This window comes from Rhipicephalus microplus, chromosome 8 (assembly GCF_043290135.1).
Source record: "Rhipicephalus microplus isolate Deutch F79 chromosome 8, USDA_Rmic, whole genome shotgun sequence".
Taxonomy (NCBI): domain Eukaryota; kingdom Metazoa; phylum Arthropoda; class Arachnida; order Ixodida; family Ixodidae; genus Rhipicephalus; species Rhipicephalus microplus.
In genome coordinates this window covers 39,323,574-39,350,963 of record NC_134707.1, presented here as the reverse complement: position 1 = coordinate 39,350,963, position 27,390 = coordinate 39,323,574, and positions in this window count along the sequence as shown.

The window sequence follows — 27,390 nt, the reverse complement described above, 5'->3', positions numbered from 1 at the left end:
GTTTTCAGTCCCATCGTGTGCCTAAGTTCTCAAGAAATCAGCAGATACCACCTTTGTGCTGGTGAGTGGACTTTTAAACCGTTTTTGGGACATTTTTACACGGCAACGCCACCGGGGGATTTAGGCCTAACCAAGGAGGCGATTGTCGCCGATGCGCCGACCCGGCGCCAACGTGACTCAACGCTCTGCGCGTTCCAGGACCTGCAACTGAGAATGGAATACGAAGTAGATGGAGAGGACATCTCTCCAGAGGATTGCACGGAAGACATGGGTTGGAAGGAAGCCGAAACGAGACGCTCAAGGAATAAGCAAGCCGCGGTTAGCGTTCCTGCTGCCAAGGGGTCGACCAAGGCTGGCGTTGCGGGAGACGCTCGAGCCAGTCGTAGTAGGTATGATACCAAGCATACAATCGTGCGAGCTGGACGCATGCCGCCACTACCCAAGGACTTCAGCAAAATTGTGCTACGACCACGTGGAGGATTAAATATCTCGAGAATTGGCACTGGAGCCGTGGCAGACGCGATAGTACTGGCGGCCGGCATCAAAAAGGAGGAGGCCATGCAGGACATCATCTGTTCCAACTTGCAGCAGAACATTATGGTGGCAAGCACTCCGGACCAAGACAGAGCTTCAAGATACCTCAAGGTCAAGCAAATTGACATTGGAGGCAAAGTTTTCGAGGTTAGCGCGTACGCCACGGCACCCCACGATACTTGTAAAGGAGTGATTCGCGGGATCCCTGTAAGCGATACTCAGGACATTTTGACCCGGAAGATTGTGAACGCGAACAACTCGCTCGCGCTGCAGGCCAAGAGAATCAAGAACACCGGGACAATCATCATAGCGTTCGAAGGACACAAGGTGCCCAGATTCGTGAGATATGGACCTTCACTTTTGCAGTGCTCCCTTTACCGCAAGAACATCGATATTTGTTACGTCTGTGGAAAGCTGGGACATCGGTCTGACGTCTTTCCGAACCCAGCTGAAACCATCTGCAGAGGCTGCGAGATCAAGAACCCAGATAGCCTGCACCAGTGCAATCCAAGATGCAGGCTGTGCGACGGTCACCATCCCACGGCAGACAAGGAGTGCAAGAACAGGTTTTTAGTGCCATACGTCGTCAGACGCAGACGTTGGGAAAGATCGCGAGCAGCCGCAGAAGCCCGGGATGCATCAATCACATCAAGTCCAGACATCAACAACAAGCAGCTTACTCCAGCCTACGGGACCCAGAGCATTCAGACTACACAAGAACAGGAAAGGCGGCCCCACTCCAGGGGGAGGTCGGGTTCCAGAAGAGGTTCTAGAACCAAGGCCCGCTCCCAATCACGAGGGCGCTCGAGTTCTCAAGGTCACCATCAGGGTAGGGATCAGCCTGGGCGGCACCCGAATGGCCAGCTGCCTGGCGTTCAGTTCGAGATCACGGCTTCACACACGGGGAGGACGCCTGCAGTTACATCGAAAGGCAGCTGGGCTGAGCGAGTGCGCAACGGCGTGGCAGAGGTGATGACAGGTAAGCTGCCAGAGCATGATAGAATTGCACAGCTAGAGCAAGAAAACGCCAGACTTACAAAGTCGAATGAGAGGCTATCAGCTGAGTTGAAGGAAATAAAAATTCTTCTCACTAAGCTAACCAGCGCGCAGTCTTCACAGCCAATGCCTCAGCCAGTTGATGTCCCTGTGGCTGAAAACGTAGGGGACTCGAGAACCACAAAAAAGAGGGCAGTCATGGCAGAACACGTGGAAGCCAACCAAACGACCATGTCAGATATGAAAGAGGTCTTTGACACGCTCAGCAAAGTAGTTGCTAACCTTAGCGAGCAGATGGGTAGGCTACAATCAAGCGTGGCGGCACTGGAAGAGCATATGACTTTGCGCATTACAAAGGTCGAAGCATATCTGCACAACACAGCAAGGCCTCCTCATGCACCAAACTCACCCCTTCGGCCACCAATACTAGTGGTACCAAACCTGTCGACAGGTGCAGCATCAGGCTCTGGCCGCCCATGTAATAACCATGATGGCAGCGCTACGTGAAGCATTTCGTATCTGGCAATGGAACTGTAGAGGTTACCTTAAAAAGAAGGCAACCCTACAGCAGTATATCAGGAGCAGCGAAGAAAAGCCTCATATTATATTATTACAAGAGACCCGTTCACCGCAAGCAACGTTGCCTGGATTCCGGCCTGTAATAGGGGATACTGAAGGGAGGGGAGTCTGCACCTTCGTATGCAACAAACTAACGCACGTAACCCACGACCTCAAGATAGAAGCAGGCCGGTTGGAACACGTTATGGTATAGATCGTGCCAGGTACCAGCAACCATCAGAGCATTTTCATTCTTAATATATACAGCAGTCCAAAGGAACAAAAGCAAGGGTTCAAGACGGTTCTAAAGAAAGCTGTTAATATCGCCGGGGAATGTCCACTCGTCATAGCAGGTGATTTCAACGCCCCTCATCATACATGGGGTTACAAGTACAACACTGGGAAAGGAAATCGACTTTGGCAATGTGCCAGTGAACTTGACCTCACCCTAATCACAGACCCCAGCCTACCAACAAGGCTTGGTACATCTTGCTGCAGGGATTCCACCCCGGACCTTACATTTGTAAGGAACATCAAGAAGGCCAAGTGGATGAACCTTGCTGTAGACCTAGGGAGTGACCACTGTATTCTTGCCACTACCTTCTCCGTGGAGCGTAAAAAGCAGAGAGAATTTCACTTCACAGACTGGGATAAGTTCAGGAAGATAAGGATGGAAAGGGAAGAAGATGGCCACAGACAAGGCTTGGAGCAGTGGGTCAAACAGATTAAAGATGACATCAAATCCGTCTCTTCCACCATTACCACAGATTTTCCGGTTGAAAGAATGGATAGCCGGCTCGCTCATCATCTTGAGGCAAAGCAAGCACTACTGAACCGTTGGAAGGGTCAGCGCCTGAACCGAAGACTTAGGAAAAAGATAGCTGAGGTAAACAGATCAGTCGAGGAACATTGTCGCGCACTATCCAGGCAGCAATGGGACGAAATCTGCAACTATGTCGATGGTCAGATGCGCAATGGCAAGACATGGAATATGTTGAAGCATCTCCTCAACGAAAACACCACCAAAACAAATCAAAAGCATGTTATCGCTCGAATTTTGCATAAAGAGATAGGGCGCACTACAGAACAGCAAGTTGTGCAGCGGCTCGTGCATAGGTACCTTCCAATCAAAAGAGGATTGGCACCACCAAGTAGACAGTACCAGGGCAGGCCTAATCCAGGTCTTGAGGGCGACTTTAACATCAAGGAGATCAGAAGAGCCTTGCATGATCTCAACGGCAGGTCGGCCCCTGGCCCGGACGGTATATCAAACAAGGCCCTTCGTAACCTTGATGACGATTCAATCGAAACCCTGAAAGATATGATCAATGCTGCATGGAAAGAAGGCAGGGTGCCAGAGCAGTGGAAGCTGGCCAGCACGATCCTTATTCCTAAGCCAGGAAAGCCCCCTAACTTGGACAACTTGAGGCCAATATCCTTGACATCATGTATCGGCAAGGTTGCAGAACATGCCATACTGCACAGGGTAAACAAGTACTTGGAAGATAACGACATATATACACACAATATGGTTGGATTCAGGGTAGGGCTATCCACACAAGATGCACTGAAGCTTATTAAACACCAGGTCATCGACAATGAAACCAGAGACGTGAGAGCCATTCTGTGCCTAGGTCTAGAAAAAGCGTTTGACAACATCCACCACTCATTCATACTCGAAGCAATTTCCAAGCTTAACCTGGGGAAAGCCTTCTATGACTACGTATGGTCCTTTCTTACAGATCGGAAAGCCGTGATGAAGATTGCAGATATCGAGACAGCAGCAATCGAACTAGAAGCAAGGGGCATGCCGCAAGGGGCAGTGATTTCACCAATGCTGTTCAACATTGCCGTGATTGGACTGTCAAAGAAATTATCGAGCATTGAAAGATTGAAGCACAGCATCTACGCAGATGACATTACCATCTGGTGCACAGGTGGAAGCGAGGAGCAAATTGAGAGCGCTCTGCAAGAGGCGATTGACACCGTAGAAGAGTACCTTCGTCCTTCCGGGCTCAAGTGCTCCTCGAGTAAGTCAGAACTTTTACTGTATCGGACTGCACGCCGGGGACCGAAGCCCAGGGAATGGAAGCCGTTAAACCAGATAGACATCCACCTCCATACAAATCAAGGGGATGCCATCCAGAGGGTCGACTCCATCAAAGTCCTGGGCATACTGATAGAGTCTACAGGCGCCAACAGCAAATCTATAGCCAAGTTAACTTGGAAAACAGACAGTGCGGTGCACCTCATACGCAGAGTGGCCAACAAAAGAAATGGGATCAAGGAAGACAACCTCATCAGGTTGATGCATGCGTTTGTTCTAAGCCACTTCACGTACGAGGCAGCAATGCACAACTGGTCAAGAGCAGAGTCCGAGACACTGAATGTGTTCCTCAGGAAAGTTATCAAGAAGGTCCTGGGCCTACCCATACATACCAGCACCGAGCGTCTGCTTGAGCTTGGCATTCACAACACGCTCGAAGAAATAGCAGAAGCCCAAGAGAGAGCACAGTTTGCAAGGTTATCTACAACAATGTCGGGGAGCATGATCCTGCAGGAGCTAGGCCAACACCCAATGGCAATCAGACGCAATTACAATGATATCCCTGACAACATCAGGGATAATATCACGGTGTCTCCTATACCAAGAAACATGCATCCAGAACACAACGTCGGAAGGAGAGTAGCGAGGGCCAGGACTATACTTCGTCAAGTCTCAAACAAGGAACGAGGGGTCGTATTTGTTGACGCGGCTTCCTACGCCAATGGGAAAGCGTTTGTGGCAGTGGTGGTCAATGGGGCTGGCCATGTCGTCAACTCAGCGACGGTCAGGACGAAAGACCCAATCATTGCGGAACAGATGGCCATTGCCTTAGCACTCAAGATGGATAACATTGAAGTCGTCTACAGTGATTCCATGGCAGCACTACGGGCGTTCGCCAAGGGGACAGTCTCTGAAGAAACGCTGAGAATACTGCAAGGCAAGAACATAACGCATCATCTTCTGAGTTGGTTCCCAGCTCACCTTGGGCAGGTCAACGATTCCCCTCCCAATCTCAATGAAGCAGCACACGAGGCGGCGCCAGAACTCTCCAACCGCGCCTCCCCGGGGATGCGTTCTACCGCTGAAGGGGATAACCGGGAAATTCTTACAACATATAACGAGCTCACTAAACCTTTCTACCTGTCTAGAAGGATTTTCCCTCCACCTCACAAAATTCTAACCCGGCCCCAAGCACTTACATTAAGGCTTTTGCAAACGCGGATGCACCCTACTTTGAAAATGTTACACATCATGTACCCTGACCTATACCCAAGTAATCTTTGTCCACATTGTGGGGAAATAGCTTCATTAGAACACATGCTCTGGCAGTGCACCAAATTCGCTCATTTATCGAACATCACCTCTGCCAGATGGGAGGCGGCAATCCGCAGCTCGTCCTTGGCAGATCAGCTCTGGGCTGTCCACCAAGCCCGCGAGGCGGCTGAAGAGCTTGGCATCTCAGTCCCCACGTGGGAGCTGCCCGCAACACAGTGATCTGTGTTTTGGAGGACCAAATAAAAGTTTATCCAATCCAATCCTCCGCTCTCCTCGCTCGCTGCAGCTGCGCGCGCACTCATCTCTCTCGCGCGCCCGCCTTCTCTCTCAGTCTCCCGTCGAGAGCGGGTCGTGCGATGGATGTCCCGGAGGCAACGCTACCATTTGGATAATATATATATATATATAGAGAGAGAGAGAGAGAGAAGACTGCGGACGCCGCCGACGGCGGGGGAGGGTTTGGGGTCGCTTATAAAGTGTATTCACACTATATATATATATATATATATATATATATATATATATATATATATATATATATATATATATATATATATATATATATATATATATATACTGGTTTTTTTGTTATGGCGCATCAGATATGCGCAATTATTGCTTTTTAATTGACAATCGCACAACTATGAACGCAAAACTTTGCGCAATACTGGTGGGTGCTGCGAATGAGGTTAGCCGTTTGGTGCAGCTTGAGGTATCGTTAGGGCGGACAAACGGACAACTGGACAGACAGACAGACAGACAGACAGACAGGCAGGCAGGCAGGCAGGCAGGCAGGCAGGCAGGCAGGCAGGCAGGCAGGCCAAAATTTTTCCGTCGAAGGTTCCCAAGAAAGAATATCGTCTCGCAATGCTGTTTGCAGAGATTATCACCTTGCAGAGCTCTGGATAAGCTGAGCGACCGATCTGTGCCAGATGCAAACGAGTCCTGTGCCATCGAAAAAACTCAACATCGTCAGAGACGGCTGTGAAAGTGCATTAGGCGTTTTAGCTGTTTACGAAACGTCTCTGGAACGCCTGGCCTGTGCGCGCATGTGTGCATTAAAAAAAATGCTTGTGGGTCGTTTTCAGACCCCAATTTCCCCACCACTTACTCAGAGTTAAAATTCTATTACGAGCACCAGGCTGACCTCCATGCCTTTTTTTTTTCGTCTATTTCTCTGTCTTACGTCGTAGATCACGGCTTTCCTGTGCGAGTTGTAGAACACCGCCTTACCAGTACGACCAAGTCGCCGTAAGATTGGCCTGGAATTTTCTGGCGTTCGCCTTAGCTGACACAGTTTTCAATAAAAAAATAAGCAGCCCGGACAGGTGAGGACAAAAAAAGAGCTTAGAGAATGAGGTAAAATATCGAACACTGAAAGGTCTTTATTATAGGCCCCCTGGTAGAGTGGCCTTTGCTAAATCGGCACGGCCAAAGGCGCTGGTCGATGGAATCTGTCGTGACGGCAATCCTTCACCTGGGCTTCGGTCGATAGTGCTAGAATGCCGGCTGACGTGCAGACTACTTCACACACGTGTGGGAAAACCCGTACTGAGAAACACGCAAGCACTCCCCGTCTACCACTGCGTTTTGCCGTTTCGGCTTTGTTCCCGCGTTTTTCGATGATTTTACGCCAGAGGAATGGTGTCAGGGGAGTTTCTTTGTGACTTCCACGATGTTGTGGTTGCTAGGGGAAGTTTTGTTAAGTGGGAGCTTCTCATTTTATTGAACCAACTCAGGCGCCGTGCTTTTTGGCCGGTGACGAAATTTCATTTTTGAAAAAAATTTCATAATCACTGAGTCACTTTTCTTTTCAACAGCGCCGCTTTGTGCGTTGCAAAAGAAGCGATCACGGAGTAATGTGCCAGCATTTCGTTTTCGTGAGTTTCTCTCCTTTGTGCGGGATGACGTGAAAGGATTGTTGCAACTTTTATTTCGTACATCATTCTTCTTTTTGCGAGATTTGTATCTTTGCATTGGTCACCGGCACAAGAGCCAGATATTACAAAAAAGTTTATCTTTTAGTTACCACTTTATGACGCTATATACGTAAATGAAGATATCATAGGCCTAAAACTAACAATATACAGGGTATCACGTGCCGAAACCTCGACATTTTATTCGGCACGCTGAGTAATTGAGCGCTTCGCAAATTTTGACCACCGGCAGTTCTTTAAGGAACTTCTACACGAGCCCTTGTACAATTCTCGAGAGCAACACCACTGAGCGACCACATATGAAACACTGCGCTGTGTGTGCGGTGCGTGTGTGGTGGCCAAAATCTGTATATCTCACCCTCTTTCTCTCTTTTACTCCCTTATTCCACTCTCCTCACGTCTAGGGTAGAAAACTGGACGGAGTTCAGTTCCCTTGCCTACCTTGATTATATTCTTTCTCTCTCTCTCTTTCTACATCCATGTGCCCAGGTTCCTAGCATTTGGCCTCCATAAAGATGGGACAATCGCTAGCCGACACTGAATGTGCACGGCCTTCACATCGTGGTTTCGATGTCGGGTACCGATCACCGTAACCAGTTTACGTCAACGGCGGCGCGGATCATACGTCTGGTAGAACATGTGGGCTTAACCTCTTCGTAACTGTTTCCCAAGGGTCGCTTGAAATATCCGTCGCCCCCCCGCGGTGGTCTAATGGCTGAGGTACTCGGCTGCTGACCCGCAGGTCGCGGGATCAAATCCCTGCTTCGGCGGCTGCATTTCCGATGGAGGCGGAAATATCGTAGGCCCGCGTGCCTAGATTTGGGTGCACGTTAAAGAACCCCACGTGGTCGAAATTTCCGGAGCCGTCCACTACGGCGTCTCTCATAATCATATGGTGGTTTTGCGACATTAAACCACGGAAATCAATCAATCAAATAAAATATCCGTAACAGGCCCGTATCACTTCCTCACCGGAATTCGACAGAAAAATAACTTCCAGGTGTGCAGCGCAGAAAGACTGGCAGGTGCTGCTGGTTAGCAACATTTTTTTTTGTACGTTCTCGCTTTTAAACTGGAGGGATGTGGTGACGCTGATAGGCGTTGACGCAATCAGGTTACACGTCTGAACACTCCCACATGGCGGTGCTGTTCTGTTCATGTACCTTGCTTATGTTCCCATCGGTGTGCGTTTCAGTGCCATTAAGAATCGCTTTAAGAATAAGCCCGCATTAAAGCTACAGCTGACGTAAAAAAATTAAATGCCGTTTGACAGTATTGTTGCGATCGGCGTAAGCTGCTTGCTCACTTCAACAGCAGCTCACTTCCAGGTAGCACCCAGGCCACGGCGTGAGTTGAGTTATTTTTCTTCGCATTCCTCTTGGGGCCGTTGGTGTCGATGCAGAATGGCGCGACCCCTTCGCTGGAGACGCTTTCAAGTATTAGACTAGAAGAGTACTAGAAGAGACTAGCTTGAATGTGCCAGAAGATACGCTTTCAGAAGGTTCAACGTTGTTGCGATTTTACGCTTCAAAATCACGATCTTACAACGACGCACGTCTTAGTGGAGGAGTTCGGAAATATCAACCACCATTCTCCCTTTAACGTGCACATAAATCTAACCACATGGATCTCTGGCGTTTCACCTCCATCGAAGTGTGGCCACATCTGCCGGGGTTCGATCTCGAGGCCTACGGGTCAGCAGCCGAACACCGAATAACTAGACCACCATGACGGTTGGTACGCAAATACTGACGCACGAACACTAACGCCATTACTATGGCGTCTTTTGTGTATACCGAGAGTAGCGTGGAAAGTATGTACCGGACAAGCTTTCACCGAGGACTAAACAGGATGCCATAGAGGGAAGTGATTTTCGTATCTGATTTGATCTCCTTTGAAAAACAAAGAAAGAGGTTTATGGACAGAAAGACAGGACACGAATATTATAAATTAAAAAGCGTTTATCGGTGTTCACTGTCCATTAAAGGTAAGAACGATACCTGGCAATATACGAGTCGTACAGTCAGCCGCAAAAGCTTAGAGACCACGCAGAGCGTGCCAAAGTACCTGTCCGTGCAACTTAGTGGTGCGTCACCTACCGTCGAGCTAAGCGCTGGTCCTGAAACTGGTCTTCTTGTTACTCACTGCCATATCAATTTTAGACTGGCGCGTAGATCCTAGTTCGTTGAATAGACGCAAAGCGCTTACGTGCGGTATGAGCGTCACACTTCTACTTTGACAGCGAAATCAAAGCTACAATGGCGCGCTTCAACGGCTAGAGACTGATAACAGTTTCGTTGATGAACTGCTGTCTAAATGGATGCACGTAGCCGCGATCGCCGAAGAGCGAGCCGCGATAACAAGTGAAAGCTGCAAAATTTGCTTGATCAGTGGTAAAATAGTCAGGCCATCAATTAAGTGATGGATGGCTCTTGGGTGTAGCGCCGCCTTCAGTCGCCGCTTGCCCAACGGGAGTGTCGTGAAGAGGCTCTCTGCCACACGCTTTCGTGATCCATCGCTTTTGAAGCTGACTGCCCATTCGTAGACTGACACTTCGCGGATTCGTTTGGATGGAGCGGCACCAAGTGACCATTTCAGCTGTCGAAGGAGAACCTTTCGAACGTGTGGTCATCGGCGGTTTTCGTTTTTCTTGTTAACTCGAAGAAAGCGCTGTTTCATGCGGCGTTTTGTGGTATTACTGTGGTATTACCGGGCGAAGTCGACGACAGCGAGGTAAGAACGGTTCTTTTTGTCCGCCCCCGAAGGGCTTCGTAGCTATAGACATTGGACATGTCGACCACGGCCGCTGTGTTCTACGGTAACGTTCGTAAGAGTCGGCGGCAAGCTGACAAAGCCTCATAACACCTTGCCAATGGTCGTAGCCTGAAGAACCTGCCTTCGCTTCTAGAGCGTTATTTTAGAAGACGGTGGCTGTTGGTCGGTTGGTGACCCACACATGACACAGAGACTGCTTCATATTGTATCTGTTTTCCGTATAGTCTTGTGGTTATCTTGCGTTATCAATTGACGGCTGTTCCACGGCAACAAAGGCACAAGCGTGTCGAAAATGATGCTATTGCTGCGATTGAATGATAACGCACTAGCACGTCGCTAGCGCTTTTTAAATGCCCCGTGAAAGGTAACTGGTGTGTGTAAGGGTTATTAGGAGGAGGGGGAAGAAAAAGAGGAGAGAAGGCAAGGTGGTTAACCAGGCGCACGCCTGCTTGGTTACATTACGCTGGGGGAATGAAAAAGGGCAGTATGAAGGAAAGAGAGAAAGAGAGGAGGAGGCACTGGTTGAGCGCGCTGAAAAAGTTTATGTTCATAGCGGCCGTCTTGTGTATGGGTTCCTTAATGCATTATCACCGTTCTCATCGCGGGTACTTCGAGTTCACGAACAGCGTGCGTACCATCATGAAGAGCGCCCAGCTTTCAGAGAATATATATGTCTGCGTCTGGTTCTTTTTTTTTTTGCGCTACAGTTATTAATACAAGTACATACTTTCATTATTCATTCTTTATAAAACTCCTTCACTATCCGAATTTCGGGAGGGACCCAGACCCCTATGGTGACATCGCTGGCTACAAGCCTGCTTCAAGCACTGGTGAGCCTGCAGCACTTCTACGCCAACGTTAAATAAGAGAGGAACGCTGGAAACATCATTGAAAGGTGGTTGCGTATATCGCTTCAGTGTAGCGGTATTGTGCGTGATGCAGCAGCGAGCAATACGCGATGTCCTAAAGGGTACATTGTTCTTGTTTGCACAGCCATCCTGCTAAAGACGTGAGTCACTTTGAGTACAGTTATGAAACTTTCAGTAGCGATCTCGCACTTTCATATAGTCATTTTATACTTTTTCATTTGCGTTCTTATACTATTTCTAATAAATGGAACATGTCTTAATGCTTTCTAGTTTGCCCCACGGATAATATAAAGAAAATATGGGTTGCATTGTAATCAATGCGGACACTATAATCGAAGCGGAAAATGCAGCGGCTTTCATTTATCTACGTAACGTACACATCTGCTGAATTTTTGCTTAACTAGGTATCACGTGAAACTGCGTGCAGCATATAAACGTTTTGCAACTCTTTATAGATTGTACCCACCTTTTATAGACATGTAATTTTCCACTCTTACTGTCTCTTATTTGTTGTTATTTGCTAATGTTGTTATATGATGCGTTGTTATGTTGTTATCCGCTATCTCAGTATTATGTTTGCGAGAAGACAAAAACTAATGGAGAGACATGAACATACTCATTGTAGATAATGATAGGAAAACTCTGGGAGAAAGAGGGAGAAATATTTGATAGAGAGCTGAAGATGTTTGTCTGGCTTTTCGCCTGACCTGCTACTCCATGTGATGGGTCAGGACTATGATATGACGGTAACATAATTTGATTGATATGTGAGATTTAACGTCCTAAAACCGCCATTTGATTATGAGAGACGCCGTAGTGGAGGGCTCCGAAAATTTCGACCACCTGGGGTTCTTTAACGTGCACCCAAATCTGAGCACACGGGCCTACAGAATTTTCTCCTCCGTCTAAAACGCAGCCGCCGTAGCCGGAATTCGATCGCACGACCAGCGGGTCAGCAGCCGAGTACCATAGCCACTAGACCACCGCGGCGGGTCTATATACAGTAATAAACACATCACGCACACAGCCACACACGTAGACTACACTATTTACAAAATTTCATACAGCCCCCGCCGCGGTTCTAGTAACTAAGGTGCTCGGCTGCTGACCTGCAGGTCGTGGGATTGAATCCCGGCTGCGGCGGCTGCATTTCGGACGGAGGCGGAAATGCTGCAGGCCAGTATGCTCAGATTTGGTGCAAGTTTAATTACCCCAGGTGGTCGAAATATCCGGAATCTCTGATTGTGAGAGACGCCTCCACTGCGGCGTCTCTCATAATCATATGGTGGTTTTGGGACGTTAAACCCCACACATCAATCAAAGTTTCATACAGGCTTGTGGCCCCAAAAGTAAGCAGCGCTTTTGTGGCGTGTAAAACACTGTAGCTCCTCGGAACTCGCATTCCAGGGTTCGGTTCGCATGTCGCAGTCATGAGCGTATGATAATAAACTAAGCGAACGAGGCCGAAGGACTTCTTACTTAACGTGGTCGTGGTGTCCCCGGTAGATGGCCTAACTTCTTGCGCAACAACGCTCTTCACGAGACAAGCCCTGTTTCGGGAGGCACGACATGGCACACGCGTTTGTGAGCGTTGGCGTGGCACGTACATAATTTGGAGTGACAAGCCAGCTGGCGAGTTGGGCGCCATGGTGGCACGGCCAGCGAAGGGACGGGATACGGTAATGCGCCCGCACTGCCCGTACGCCGCAGTTGCGTGCAGTGCGTTTGAAAGCTGGCGTGATGTATTGCTGCATCGCCGCTGTTCCCACGCGAGTCCCGAGTGAACGTTCGAAACGCTGTACGAATATGCACGGATTCCGTGAAGCGTGGTATACGTGGAGGGCTGGAAGTGTCTTGGACATGCATGTCAGGATAATGTTTTCAGGTACATCAAAACAATGGTCACGATTCCGCAACTCATTTGTTTGTTAGAGAGAGAGAGAGATAAAGATGCAAGGAAAGGCAGGGAGGTTAACCAGACGCGCATCCGGTTTGCTACCCTGCACTGGGGAAGGGATAAAGGGGAGAAAAGAGGTTGCAGAGAGATGAGAAGGTACACACAATCACGAGCACACTCGGGGAGCACACACAGTCTACAGGCGGTCGCTCAGGTTTGTTGACTTTAGGTAAAGTAGCAGTGCTTTAGTTGCTTTCTGCGCAACTGAGGCAGATGCCCAAGGTCCTAGTATCTTCTGCACACAAAATGGTCCGGGGTCAAGTCGATTCAAAACCATCAGGAGCTGGCATCGCTGTGTGTCGTAGCAAGCGCAGCTGCACAGGACGTGTTCGATGGTCTCTTCAGCTCCGCAGTAGTCACATGTAGGAGTGTCTGCCATACCAATGCGAAAGGAGGACACCTTTGTAAATGCAACACCCAACCAAAGGCGGCATAACAGTGTCGCATCGGAGCGGGAAAGTTGTGATGGTAGCTTTAGCTTGAGCGAAGGATCCAGTTCATAAAATTGACACCTTTGGAAGCTGGTAGACGACCAGAACGTACGTGTGAGATCTCGAGCCAGCAGGTAAAGTTGTCTTGCTGCATCATTCCTTGATAGAGGAATCGGGACCACATGGGTTCCTTCATGGGCTGAGCGGGCTGCATCAATTAGCCGATTGTTTGTTAGAAGTTGACCGCCTATGTTACTATATTATTTTAAAGACGACTTGTCAACCACATTGACCGCAACCCTCGATGCGAAATAGCAATAGAAATATTCATTATAAAAAATTGAGTGGGCACCAAAATAAGTCTTTTTTTTACTGTTCTCACTGACTCAAATTTAGATATCATTCCCGATATGACAGGAACCACAATTATACTGGACACCTTACACAAGACATTTATCTTCTTTTGCCACAGATGGCAACACACGAAAATAATTTATTGATATGTGGGGTTTAACGTCCCAAAACCACCATGTGATTATGAGAGACGCCGAAGTGGAGGGCTCCGGAAATTTCGACCACCTAGCGTTCTTTAACGTGCACCCAAATCTGAGCACACGGGCCTACAACATTTCCGCTTCCATCGGAAATGCAGCCTCCACAGCGTGGATTCGAGCCCGCGACCTGTGGGTCAGCAGCCGAGTACCTTAGCCACTAGACCACCGCGGCGGGGCCACACTAAAACAATTTATCAAGAAATATGAATATGCTATACCTTAGTTTAAATGAATGAATTTTCCACCCCAAAAACAGGATTTCATTGCGAGGCATGGCGCATGCAGGTGTGGCCTTTAGAACAAGTTCGTAGCAAGGGGGGTGGGGGGCGAAGACCTTCTGTTCTCGTGAAATTCTGATGGAGAGGCGTGTTTTAGCAATGAGGAATTCCAAAATAGGCATTTTTGTACGCCATCAAAAAGTGACCCCGCCTCACACTAAAAAAATATTTCTAGCTACGGGCCTGCTTCAGAAAGCTGAACTGTCTCATGCTCTTCAACGCATACCATGAAAACCACCACAGAAAACACCACCGAACAAGAGGAGCACAGTTTCCCGTGGCAGAAAAAAAGGACACCGCTTCGGCTGCAGCTCCCAGCGAATTCATCACAAGCCAAGTGCCGGGAACTTTTTCGAATAGTGGGACCGTTATGCGTGACAATTTTTTTACGTGTGCTTGCGTCATTACCTTACTTAGCAAGCGCGCGTGGTCAAAACCACTCTTCAGGGCAATTACATTTCTATATGACGGACGAGCGTCGCGTCGGGAAAATCACAGGGCTATTACAACATGTTAAGCTCGGAACCCACATCACGTGCTCATCGCGTGCTGCCTATTTTTTTTTCAACATAACGCATTGTTAATATGATTAAGACATCTTTCAGGACCGTACTCCGAAAGAGAAGTTCATTGATTATCTGTTCATTAAGATCTCGAAAACTTTCTTTCAAACTCTACGTCAATTAGTACTGCTGGCTGTGTAAATCCAGTGTGCTTAGCGTAAGCCTCGTAAAGTTCTTTATTCGCGTTATTTTTTTATCAGATATAATTATTGAGCACACTAGTTTCCTATACAAAGATAGATTTTGTTTTCCATTTTAACTTTTTACGAAGTCGCTAATTACGAACAGGAGTGCCTCTTCCAGTTGCAACGGAAGCTATCGATCGGAATTTATCTAGTGATGGGAAATGACAACGCCGGACGGCTGGGAACGGAGGAAGCGTGCGATAATCCGATGATTACAATAAACCGAGGCAGTTGGCTGTCCGAATGTGAAGCCAGAAAAAAAGATGACGCTATTGGGAGTGCTCAAGTGTTGTAGACAGAACGAAATTTTGAAGAAACCGCATATACAGGATCACGCAATTATCCGCGGTAGCTTGTACAGCTGAGACAGCAAAGGTGCTGCACATAGGTTTGTCTATACCACAGAATTATGTGAAGAAGAAGTATTTCGATCATGTGTAGTACGTTCCAACTGGCAAGTGAACAGCGGTGATCTGAAGCGGGTGGCAGTGTACACGTGGCGAACTACAGGCTGACACTTTGGCGACCGGAAGGGGGAATCGTGCTCTTTAGGTGTTCTTTCCCTCACTCTATACCGCAACGCAACACCCTGGTTCTGCGAACGCCCACGAGCGGCGGCACGTGTACCGGCGACCACGCGCTCCGAGTGTCCTGTGAGTACGGTACTTCAACCTCTCCACAGCAAAGCAGTTACAACCGAAGAACAGAACGGAAAGCAATCAATCACGTTATCACGGAATTTCAAGCAGGCAACATTTGTGTAATTTCCTTTGTTTTTAGAATAAACTAAAGTTTGACGTCGTCGCCAAGTAGTTTGAAGGGCGCAGCACCCAGAATATTTCATCACGACACACTGTCGTATGCCTTCATCGTCGTATGAGGTAATAGCTTGACGTAACAGAGCTCAAATCTCATTTAGCATAGCTATTTCAGCGCGCACTCGCGCCAGTGTAACGTCTTCTGTCTCTTGTTCTCAGAGCGCATTGATGATGATATTGACGCGTGCCTATATGTGGACGAAAACGATGATGGGGGATTTAGTGGACACGAGGTATAGTGGGCATCTAGCTTCACTCGAGACCGAAGAAGAGTATCTTGTGGCTCAGCTGTTAAGAACACGCTGCTTTCGTTGTCTCAAGGTGTACCTGTGTTTTTTTTTGCGTTGTACCACGACAATATTGGCGCAGGCGAAACCATATATAGGATAGCATAGCCATTTGAGCGCACGCCTGCGCCAACAAATTTTCTTTGTTTTGTTCTTCGAACACTTGCAGGATTACAGAAATAAACAGAATTAAAGAAAAAGCACAAAAAACTCTGGAAAACGAAACAGGAAGGTAAAAAACAGGAAAAGGAGCGTAAACACATTGGAAGCGAAAAAGACTGCATTGCTCCAAACTTTCTCCATGCTTGGCGTCAATAGTGGAAGCTGCCTCAAGTTTTTTTTTTCTTCAACATACCTTCCCACAGTGACAAACGCTCTTTTCCCAAGGTTCAGTGCTGGCCATGAACTCCTTTCCCGATGGTCCGTTTTCCGCTAAAACGTGAAAGGTCAGACGAAGCAATACAGCTTCGGACGTTTGCCGTCGTAAAATTTTCCCGCTTCCATGTAACCTTCGCCGATAGTGCCCCCTGGGGAACGGTGCAAGCCGTGTAGAGAGGGCGTAATTCTTTTCCCGCAGCGCGGTGTCCTTGTGATCTTCATTCAGAACGGCTTCAGTGGCTTGCTTTACAGGCCGCGCAGTCGTCCTGTTTGTGGCGATTTTGTATCGCAAGCTACAGCGCACGAGTCCGCCGTGTCTCCTGTTGCACAATCCTTGTATTCACCGCTGTCGCTTCTGGGATGGCGCGGATTACGAAACGGAGGGCTAGCTCTATGACGCTACTACTGTACAGCGGGCAGCAGCTTTTTCTGCCCCGTAAAAACCTGCTACTCCGGACTCCCTCAATAGAAGATGACGATTTCGTTAAAAGCTTCAGTCTTTGCAGGTGTTCTTCAAGCGGGGACAGCTCAGACGTTTGTGAAGCCTCGAGTTCTTGGCTGGCATTTTCCTGGGGCACGTACGTTCCAATTACAAGAACTTAGTTTCATTGATCGGGCATAATCTTGCGTGGGGCATCTTTTTTGTGTTTCTATATGCATTTTGTAAACAAATTTTCAGTTGTTAGAAGTGCTTGTCCTGTTCTCTTCTTTTGTGGTTTCTCGATTGGTGCGCCACCCGTTGATAATTAAGTTCCAACTGACTCGCCTTTCACTCTTACTATAGTGTGTTCGTATCCTGAATAGCACAGTAGTGAAACTTCCAGTTCGTTCGCAGCGTGATTTCGTGCGTGACGTCAACCCGTATGCAATGAAACCCGCAATAAAACAGGGGGACTGAAATTCAGCGACGATCAATACTGCCTAATGGAAATTCAGCGCAGCTTCGAGCTGGGGTAAGGCCAACCTTCCACGAAGGTTCACCAGTGGCTATCCACAGTGGTTGCAATGAAACGTTCGTGACACAGAGAACGCCAGCGTTGGAGTGCTACGCACACCACTCTGTCTCTGTATTGCAGACAGGTGTGGTGGACCAAGCAGAACGCCGACAGATGCGCTACGACAATCAAAGGCAGCCGTAGTGCACCTCCCAGCACTTCATGCGCACAAGCTTAGAACGGGAGGCCTGTGAGCTTAAAGAAGAAAGAAAGCCAGGTTAGAGGCCAGTGGCTCGGGTGATCGGCAGACTGAGCCCGTATTCACAAACCAATCTCAACCTTTCCTCGAGTTTTCCTTAACGGTTTTACACTTTTATTGCGCATGATAAAAAAATCCGACCAGTATTCATGAACCAGTCTTGTCCTTATCTTTCCCCCTGTTACCATTTTTGTCCCTTTATAACGCATGTAGAGAGTACAGGAAGTTGAGGAAAACGTGTGGTAAGGCCGAGGTTGGTCTGTGAATATCGGCCTGAGCGTTCGTTCTCTTACGCCCTCGTTCACTCTGTCGGTTACGTCGGCGCCTGGCGTGGCATCGCCGGCGTGATTTGATAGAACTAACGCCGGCGTGCGCGCACCTTAGAAACTTCGTATTGGACACTCGTTCTTGCGTTGAACGGCATTGGGGTCATAATTACCAGCAGAGCGAACAAAAAAGAATAAGAGACAACGTGGAGCGCAGCGGATGATGAAAGACGGTGATAGCGAGGGGATTCTGGGCAGGGGGGAACAACAAAACAATTCAACCATTCCAGCGACTATAGACCTTTTCTGAAATGGCTCCCTGGGTGCCACCATAATCCTTCTTGGGCTGTGCCAATTGGCGTGACCCCCCCTCCCCCAAATTGCACTGTGAATGTTGTTCCTTTAGCCTTTGTACTCCCGCGCGCAGCCCATCATGGTGGCGTTTCTTCCTCTCCCGTGAAAAGGTGTATAGGTGGCGCAACGGTAGGTTGAAATGGTGGACGAGACGTCAAGCATGCACGTCCGCGTTGCAGACCGTGAAGACGCGTTCGTGACAACTGCGAGACTGAACTTCGTCTTGCAGACTACCACCGTGTGACAGCTTCAGAGCACCGCTGCATGGCGCCGCCTGCGTCAATGGAATGACCGAATAACCAGAAGAGACCGGTTCTGCATTGCCGCAGCAGTGCATGCATGCCATCGTGTGGTCACAGATGCCAGCATCTTTAGGGTATGCGGCGAGGGCATCCACCGATACTTTAAATGGAACTGAAGCGATGCATGAACGGATTCCGGTCTCCGGTGGCTGTTGTGGAACGCGGCACCAAGGAGGATTAAAAAAATGGCTGGAGTGGAAGCTTCCGCAATGCCTTGCCAGCAGAAGTGAAGCCAGCTTTTGCCACTGCCAAGATAGTGGAAACATGCTCTTTTCTGATAGTTCCTACTTAAAGATGAAGTGGCTTTGATATGTCAGTGTAAGTGCTACGTTAGTTCTATATTAAAAGAGAGTTGTTTCCGACAAAATAACACACAGAAACAAGTATGGGTCACTGAACTTCCCAAGAACTTTGCCTCCAATAAGAGGCACACTAAGGAAAATTAGCAAAACTAAGACGCACTTGGAGCACTGTGTGACCCGAAAAAGTTTCCATATTATACTCGTAAGGTGTGCGAGGGATACGCTCCACTCTTAATCACTTAACGGTGATACTATATCTTGCCCCTAGTAAAATGGCCGCCGCAGCCACCATCTTGCCAGAAGCACGGCTTCACTCCTAGGCAATGATTTCCACTCCAGCATTTTTTTTAAAATCCTCCTTGCACGACACGCACTGCCTTACGTGGTAACCCGGTTGGCGAGGCAGTTGCGCCACGCTCCATCTGCGGCCGTTGATGTGAAATGGGCTGCACGAAACTGTCCGCTCCAGGCGCGCTGCTCACGGCGGATGTAAACTGGGCAACTATAGACAAAATGTTCTGGGTCAGTTCTTTCTCGTCAATGAACGGCGCAACTGGTGGAACTGTGTAGTTTGCCGCTGCATGCTGCTGAACGAGCTCGACGCTGCCTATTGCAGAATGCAGAGATGCACGCCGGCGAAGATGAAGCAAAGCGCCACTGCCTAAAATACCCGGGAACGCGCGCCGCCGAAGCTAAACCTCACCGCCTCCGCGGAGGGCACCGAGATGTGCGCAGCGCTGAGGCGTAGTCAAAACCGTAACGGTGCCATCCATTGGCAGGTTCAGAGTAGCCGACAAACTCTGCCTCGAAGCACTACACTCTGGTGGTGGGCAACCGAAGCGAATGTATCAAAGCGCTCACGCTGGTGCAACAGGCAGGGTGAGAATGGAACGCGATGCGCGCGCCTCCCTTCTTTAATTAATGGGCTCCCTGGGCACAGCGACACTACGCTAGCAAAATATGAATGCTGTACAGCCCGATGCGAGGCGGGACTGACACGAGCAGCATCCGTTGACGCGCCCTCAGTTGGCACTGTTCCATAGCACAGGGCGCTTCCGACTTCCCATTGAATCCACCGCGTTTCGCACAGTAAAAAAAATTTTTCGTGGAATGGCTTTGTATCTGCAAGCGGAACCGTTTTTTGTTTTTAAACCCCCTGAGTGGAACATATCACTCTCATTCCACCATTGCAACAGATTTGCTCTACAAGGTGTAGAAACATTGCTACCGTAAATTTTCTGAATCTGCCAATCGATGACAGCATTAAACAGCCGCGCTTGCGTTAGCCAGTATCTTAAATGTCGGTTAACTCTTTGGTGATTTTGTCCAGTACTTGACAAACTCGCCCAAGAGAGAGAGAGAGAGGAGGAATATAAGAAAGGTAGGGATGGTAACAATGTTTCGTTAAGCGTCCACTGCAGTCTCCCTTGCCCCGTGACGTCATACATTTATCAAAATTTAACTTCTCGTAAAAATAGTCATAGCTTTCACGCATAAATGACGAAAACACAAACACTGGTATTCGTTTTGAAATATTTTGAACACTCCCGTCGTAATACCAGTGGATCTCTGCAGAGCTAAATATTAGCAAGAAGAAGAACAGCTGTTTTTTTCAGAAGTTCTCTGGTTTTGCAGAATCGCCAATTTTAGCGCCTCTTGCGTCAAACTGACGTGACGCAATATCGACAGTCTTCAATAGGAATATTTCGTAATCGTGACGCCTTCATTATATTTATCGTGTTGTGAATGCGAATGCCAATGGCCACTTTCCGTGCTTTCTGAAGAATAGTAAAAAAAAAACTGCTCAGGGACAGCGCGAAGGGCTCAATACTTTCTTTGGCGGCGCACCTAAGCCGTCGTTCTTGGAAACTGTAGGCAGCGAACGTAGAGTGATGACAAATAATATAGTTTTTCTTTTGATACATGCACATTCGTTTTTTTTTCAGGTGGTGCATTGTTTTAATTCGATTTGTATTAGTTTCTTTGGTTTACGGTAGAACGAACTGACATAAACTCAGAACAGTCTCAGCTCAATGATGTCAGCAAAAACGGTTCATATACGAAATGAAAAAAACGTTAATTGGAGGTTTTAATACGCTTGTTTTCATTCCTATTCATAGAAGCATATAATTATTAAGAAACCTGTAAAACAAAGAAAAATTTAAATTACAAAAACTGCGTTGTTCCTAGGAGCAGTGCTACTAATGATTTCTTACAGAAAAAGAGTCAAAGCGGTAGAGGCTTTGTGCTTTGGCTACATTTTTAGCACTTGTCTTTATTTATTGAAAGGGAAATACAGTCGAAGTGATACAATACATATGACAAAAATAGATACAGAAGGTCTCAACGTTGCGTTACTGTGAGTGAGACCTTCTGTAAAATCATAACTCAGAATTATAATGCTATAGCAAAGATTTGTAAAGATAAAAAACATAAGTAACATAAAATCTGCACGTAAATGCGGAAAAGAAACATATACCGACAAGAAGTAAAAGGCGTACACTAAGATACAAGGACAGTTGCTCTGTATAAAGCATTCAAATTTATTAACAATGAACATAAGAGTTTTCTGAACTATACAAGAGATCCATTTTGATATCCAGAGGCAAATATTTCCGCAATAATACAGGCAGAAATATTACGTTAAGCTTGATGTAAGTAGTACTAGGTTGAGGTAGTTAGAAGTTGTTATTCTTTGCAGCACGAGTCCATGACGCCTTAGGAAACTGTCATGAGTTTAGTAGAGAAATGGGGGGGTGTTTTATGAACATATTTTTGTAAATAAGAACGTCGAGGAAATATTTGTTTCAGCTTCTGAACTGGTGAAATTTGATTTGAGCAGAGTAAGGAAGATGTATCTGCTGGAGTCATGGCATGCGGGGGACATGCTGCAGTCACGGCGTATGGGTGAAGTCTCACGTGGATGAAATTCCACTGTCACGGCATTTGGGTGTTCGTTAATACGGGTAAAATGCCGCAGTCACGGCATATGGGTGGACGCTAATATGGATGAATTGCCGGAGTCACGGCATATGGTTGGAGGCTAATATAGGCGAAATGCTGCACTCACTTCATTTGGGTGTAGGCTTATACGGATGAAATGATACAGTCGTGGCATGTGGGTGGAGGCTAACACGGATAAAATGCAGCAGTCACGGGAAATGCGTGGAAGCTAATATGTCTGAATTGCCGGGGTCACGGCAAATGGTTGAAGGCTAATATAGGCAAAACGCTGCAGTCACTTCATTTGGGTATAGAGTAATACAGGTGAAATGCCTCAGTCACGGCATATAAGTGGAAGCTAATATGGGTGTATTGCCGGAGTCACAGCATATGGTTGGAGGCCAATATAGGTGAAATGCTGCAGTGACTTCATTTGGGGGTAGGCTGATACGGGTGAAATGCCGCACTCACGGCATATGGGTGGAGGCTAATATGGGTGAATTGCCGGAGTCACGGCATATGGTTGGAGGCTTATATAGGCGAAATGCTTCAGTTACTTCATTTGGGTGTAGGCCTATACGGGTGAAATACTGCAGTCGTGGCATATGGGTGGAGGCTAACACGGGTGAAATGCTGCAGTCGTGGCATATGGTGGAAGCAAATATGGGTGAATGGCCGTAGTCACGGCATATGAATGGAGGCTAATATAGGCGAAATGCTGCAGTCACTTCATATCGGTGTAGGCTGATACGGGTGAAATTCTGCAGTCATGGCATGTGGGTGGAGGCTAATACGTGTGAAATGCCGCAGTCACGCAAATGTGTGGAAGCTAATATGGGTGAATTGCCGGGGTCACGGCGTATGGTTCGAGGCTAATATAGGCGAAATGCTGTAGTCAATTCATATGGGCGTAGGCTAATACAGCTGAAATGCCGCAGTCACGGGATATGGGTGAAAACTAATATGGATGAATTGCCGGAGTCACGGCAAATGAGTGCAGGCTAGTATAGGCAAAACGCTGCAGTCACTTCATTTGGGTGTTCGCCAATACGTGTGAAATGCTGTAGTGATGGCATATGGGTGGAAGCTAATATGGGTGAATTGCTGGAGTCACGGCATATGGTTGGAGGCTAATGTAGGCGAAATGCTTCAGTTACTTCATTTGGGTGTAGGCTGATACGGGTGAAATGCTGCAGTCGTGGCATGTGGGTGGAGCTAACACGGGTGAAATGCTGCAGTCGTGGCATATGGTGGAAGCAAATATGGGTGAATTGCCGTATAGAGGCTAATATAGGCGAAATGCTGCAGTCACTTCATATCGGTGTAGGCTGATACGGGTGAAATGCTGCAGTGATGGCATGTGGGTGGAGGCTAATACGTGTGAAATGCCGCAGTCGTGGCAAATGTGTGGAAGCTAATATGGGTGAATTGCCGGGGTCACGGCGTATGGTTTGAGGCTAATATAGGCGGAATGCTGTAGTCAATTCATATGGGCGTAAGCTAATACAGCTGAAATGCCGCAGTCACGGGATATGTGTGAAAACTAATATGGTTGAATTGCCGGAGTCACGGCAAATGAGTGCAGGCTAGTACAAGGAAAAATTCTGCAGTCACTTCATTTGGGTGTAGGCTAATAAGGGTGAAATGCTGCAGTGGTGGCATGTGGGTGGAGGCTAATACGGATGAAATGCCGCAATCACGGCGAATGTGTGGGAGCTAATATGGGTGAATTGTCGGAGTCACAGCATATGGGTGGAGGCTAATATAGGCAATATGCTGCAGTCACTTCATTTGGGTGTAGGCTAATCGGGTGAAATGCCGCAGTCATGGCATATGGGTGGAAGCTAATATGGGTGAATTGCCGGAGTCACGGCATATGGGTGAAGGCTAATATGGGTGAAATGCTGCAGTTACTTCATATGGGTGTAGGCTAATACGGGTGAAATGCCGCAGTCGCGGCATGTGGTTGGAGGCTAACGCGGGTGAAATTCGGCAGTCATGGAATATAGGTGAAGGCTAATATGGGTGAAATGCTCAGTCACGGCATATAGGTGAAGGCTAATATGGGTGAAATTCCGCGGTCACGGCATAAAGGCAAAGGGTAGGAATGGAATGGAATGAAAAAACTATTTCAGTCCTGCAGGATGCGCTTAGCGCATAGCGGGCGTCTCCCACGTAAGGACTGACAGGGAACACCTGGCGGCCGCTTCGTGGACCTGGTGGACGGCCCATTGCTGGTCCGCGAGAAGTGAGCTTCTGAGGGACCTTTTTTTTTATTAAATGTATGTAAGGAGAGGTTGGTGCCAATGCGTGGCGCCGGCTACTCCTCTTCTCTTGCACAAAAGTCAACATCGCACATTCAGTAGCAAATACAAAGCTATACATATGTACATAGCACAACACTTACACAATGAGTTCACGTTTTTCCACACTGAGTGTCCACACCACACAGAAATGAGTCCACACTGCGTAGAACTGTGTGCGCACCACACTAAGTTTGTAAAAAACAAAACAAAAGAAATCCACACAAGTAATCACGCCAATTTAAGTGTTCACACAAAAACGTCAAAGTTCAATGAAACGTGTAATGTGATCTTGTCGCTTAAATACTGACATGATTTCAGAAAGGTTTTCCCAAAAATATCGTAGTGAAGCAGGAAAATACTGTTTTAAAACATACCGTGGTTAACAATAATTTTTTGTTTAGTACTTTTGAGCTATTTCTGATTCCTCCAGAAAGTGAACGACTGCACGTGCTGCAGTGGCTTGTAGCTTTCCTTTTGGCCATGGACCCAAGATTTTTGCAATTGATGGAGATCGCTTATCCAAAGAAAGGAGTTTTTGAAAAAGGTTCTTTCGAGGTGCGTCATGATTTTTACAATGCCGAAGAATATGCTCCACGTCTTCTTGAGCTTCTCCGCATAGCAGGTGGGACTGCCAGCTCACCTTATTCTATACAGGAAAGCCTTCGTGTAGGCTGTACCAAGTCGAAGCCTATGGATTACTGTTTCTACCGATCGGCTAACCTTTAACGGAATATTCAATTCTATACCTGGATCAATGTTATACAACTGAGAGTTTTGCGCACCATTTTCAAACCAGGTTTCCTTAGTCAGTTGCCAGCTCATATTCTTTATAAGACAACGTGCATCGCTCAGCGATAGAGGTAGCAGTGATATATCATTTTCTTCGTTTGCTGCACGTGCAATGTGATCAGCTATGTCGTTTCCTGTGATTCCACAGTGGCTTGGCACCCACTGGAACATTATAGTGTGGTTTAAATCTTTTGCTATAGCGTACGTCTTCTGTATTTCATATGCGAGCTCACTAGCTTTGTTTCCCAAGCTGATTCCCAAGCTGATTCCTGAGGGACCTCTTTCACTTGTTTGAGGTAGAGTCGGGAGGAGTTGTTCTACACTCCCAGAGCATCTGTGTGAGTGTCGCTGTGGGTCCACATGATGGGCATGTGTCGCTGGGGTATGCATCAGGATAATAAACGTGAAGAGTGGCAAGGTTTGGGTACGTGTGTGTAATTGGCGAAGGGTTAATGCCTGCGGTCTGTTGAGTTTCGGATGTGGGGGCGGAAAAATGCGGCGTTCAAGGTAAAAGTGCTTTGTTATGTCATTGTACGTAATGGGTGCATCCCGTTTGGTCTCTAACTCAGCAAGATAGGGTTGCCCTGTGGCGGTGCGGTCGGTAAGTGCGCGCGCTGCATAATGAGCGATCTCGTTGAGGTTGGATAGGGCACCCGGCACCTGGCCGAGATGGGCGGGGAACCAGTGAGAGTGTGGTGCTTCAGGGTACTCGGGTTCACTCTGCGCAGGATACGTAACGCCTGGTCGGAGATGACTCCGAGTTCGAAGGCTTTGATGGCCGGTCTGGAGTCGCTGTAGATAAGTTCCGGTTTGCTGTCTAGCATAGCTATAGCGATAGCCACTTGCTCCACTACTTCGGGGTTTCGGGTGAGCATTGTATGGAGGCGAAAATCGTAGAGGGCGTTTACAGCCGCAAATACAAGAACACGCGCACGAAGAAAAAGAGTTGCGCTCATAAAATATGCTTTGCAAAGCAAGTAACTAATACTGCCTAACTTCGTTCATTAAGCCACGTTTCACCAAAAGGTGTCGCTCAGGAATAAAAAAAAAACTTGTTTTACTCCTGTCGTAATTATCAACAAGGTACATAAAACTGGACGTTGACAGAATGAAGGCATTGGGCCAAATGAAGAAAAAAAATGGATGACGAACCTCTAGGTTCAAAGCACCCATAACACATAAAACATCTATAGGGTCGAAGTACCTATAGATGCGTTTATTTTTTCATAGGTACGCTAACTTTAATGTAGCCTGAACCGCTTTTTAAAGAAAGCATCGATCTTGAGCGCCCGTGACTCTTTGCATTGCTACTTTTGTCGGATGTTTTTTTTAATGATTACACTAGACCGGCTCCATTCATTGCAAGGGGCAAAAAGGGTTTGGGAGTGCATTGTGTGCACCCTGAAAAGCAAGCGTCACAGGAGGTCTTTGATTACCAGTCTTTTTCAGGAGACATCAAGCGTAAGAGGATGTAAAGGCCTCGTTTTCTCATTTTTCCGTCCATTCGCATTCAAAGAAGTGCTGCAGTCACGGCTTTTATACGATTCTACCAGCGCGTGCTAGCTTTTATTTCCTCGAGAACTCTTTTCAGTGAGAACATTAAGAAGTCTTCGGGCGCTATAGTTACTTTTTTTACCGCACTGTTTTTGTTCGTAATTGGAAGTGCCAACCTCTTCAGGTGCAAGCCCCCGAGGCTTTTTGGAGGGATCGCAGTAGTTCTGGGTGGCACCATTACAGAGCCCAGAAAAATACATTGTGACTAAAAGAAAAGACGTAGAGAGAGGCTCTACATCATTCGAAAGAAATACCCCGACGAGAAAGCAAAGCAAAGACAGGTGCTGTCTACCAAGCCTCGCCCCTTTGTTAATCGACATCTTTCGCTCAATGGGCCAATAAAGGCCTACCGTTCAGATTACTCTCACAATGCGTTCTGGTCCTAATTTGGCATGACAGGTGAAAGAAGCGTCCATCGTTACAAATGTTTAGACTAAGTTTCTCGACCCATCTGAAGGGGACCGAGCGTCTAATTGAAAGCGTTGCTGTACGACGCAGTTTAGACTACTAACGCCAAAGGTGCACTTAAAAAGTGCTGAACTTATTCGCTGCATGCACTGCTTGAACAGCGGCATAACTTGATCACTTCATTCCAATTGACTGATTGACATGTGGGGCTTAACGTCCCAAAATCACCATGTGATTATGAGAGACGCCGTAGTGGAGGGCTCCGGAAATTGCGACCACCTGGGTTTCTTTAATGCGCACCCAAATCTAAACAAACGGCCTCAGGCCTTTTCCCCTCCATGGAAACTGTGGCCTATTCTTTATACTTGCGGTCCTTGAATGGCACTTGCGGCTACATTTATTGAGGTGTTTCGGTATTGTTTTGAGTGAAAAAATTAACCTTTTTGAAATTCGTGACCTGACTTGAAACGGTAAGTCTAAAATATTAAAATGGTGAAGCGCGACTGCTGAACATTTGCTGATTTTTGTTT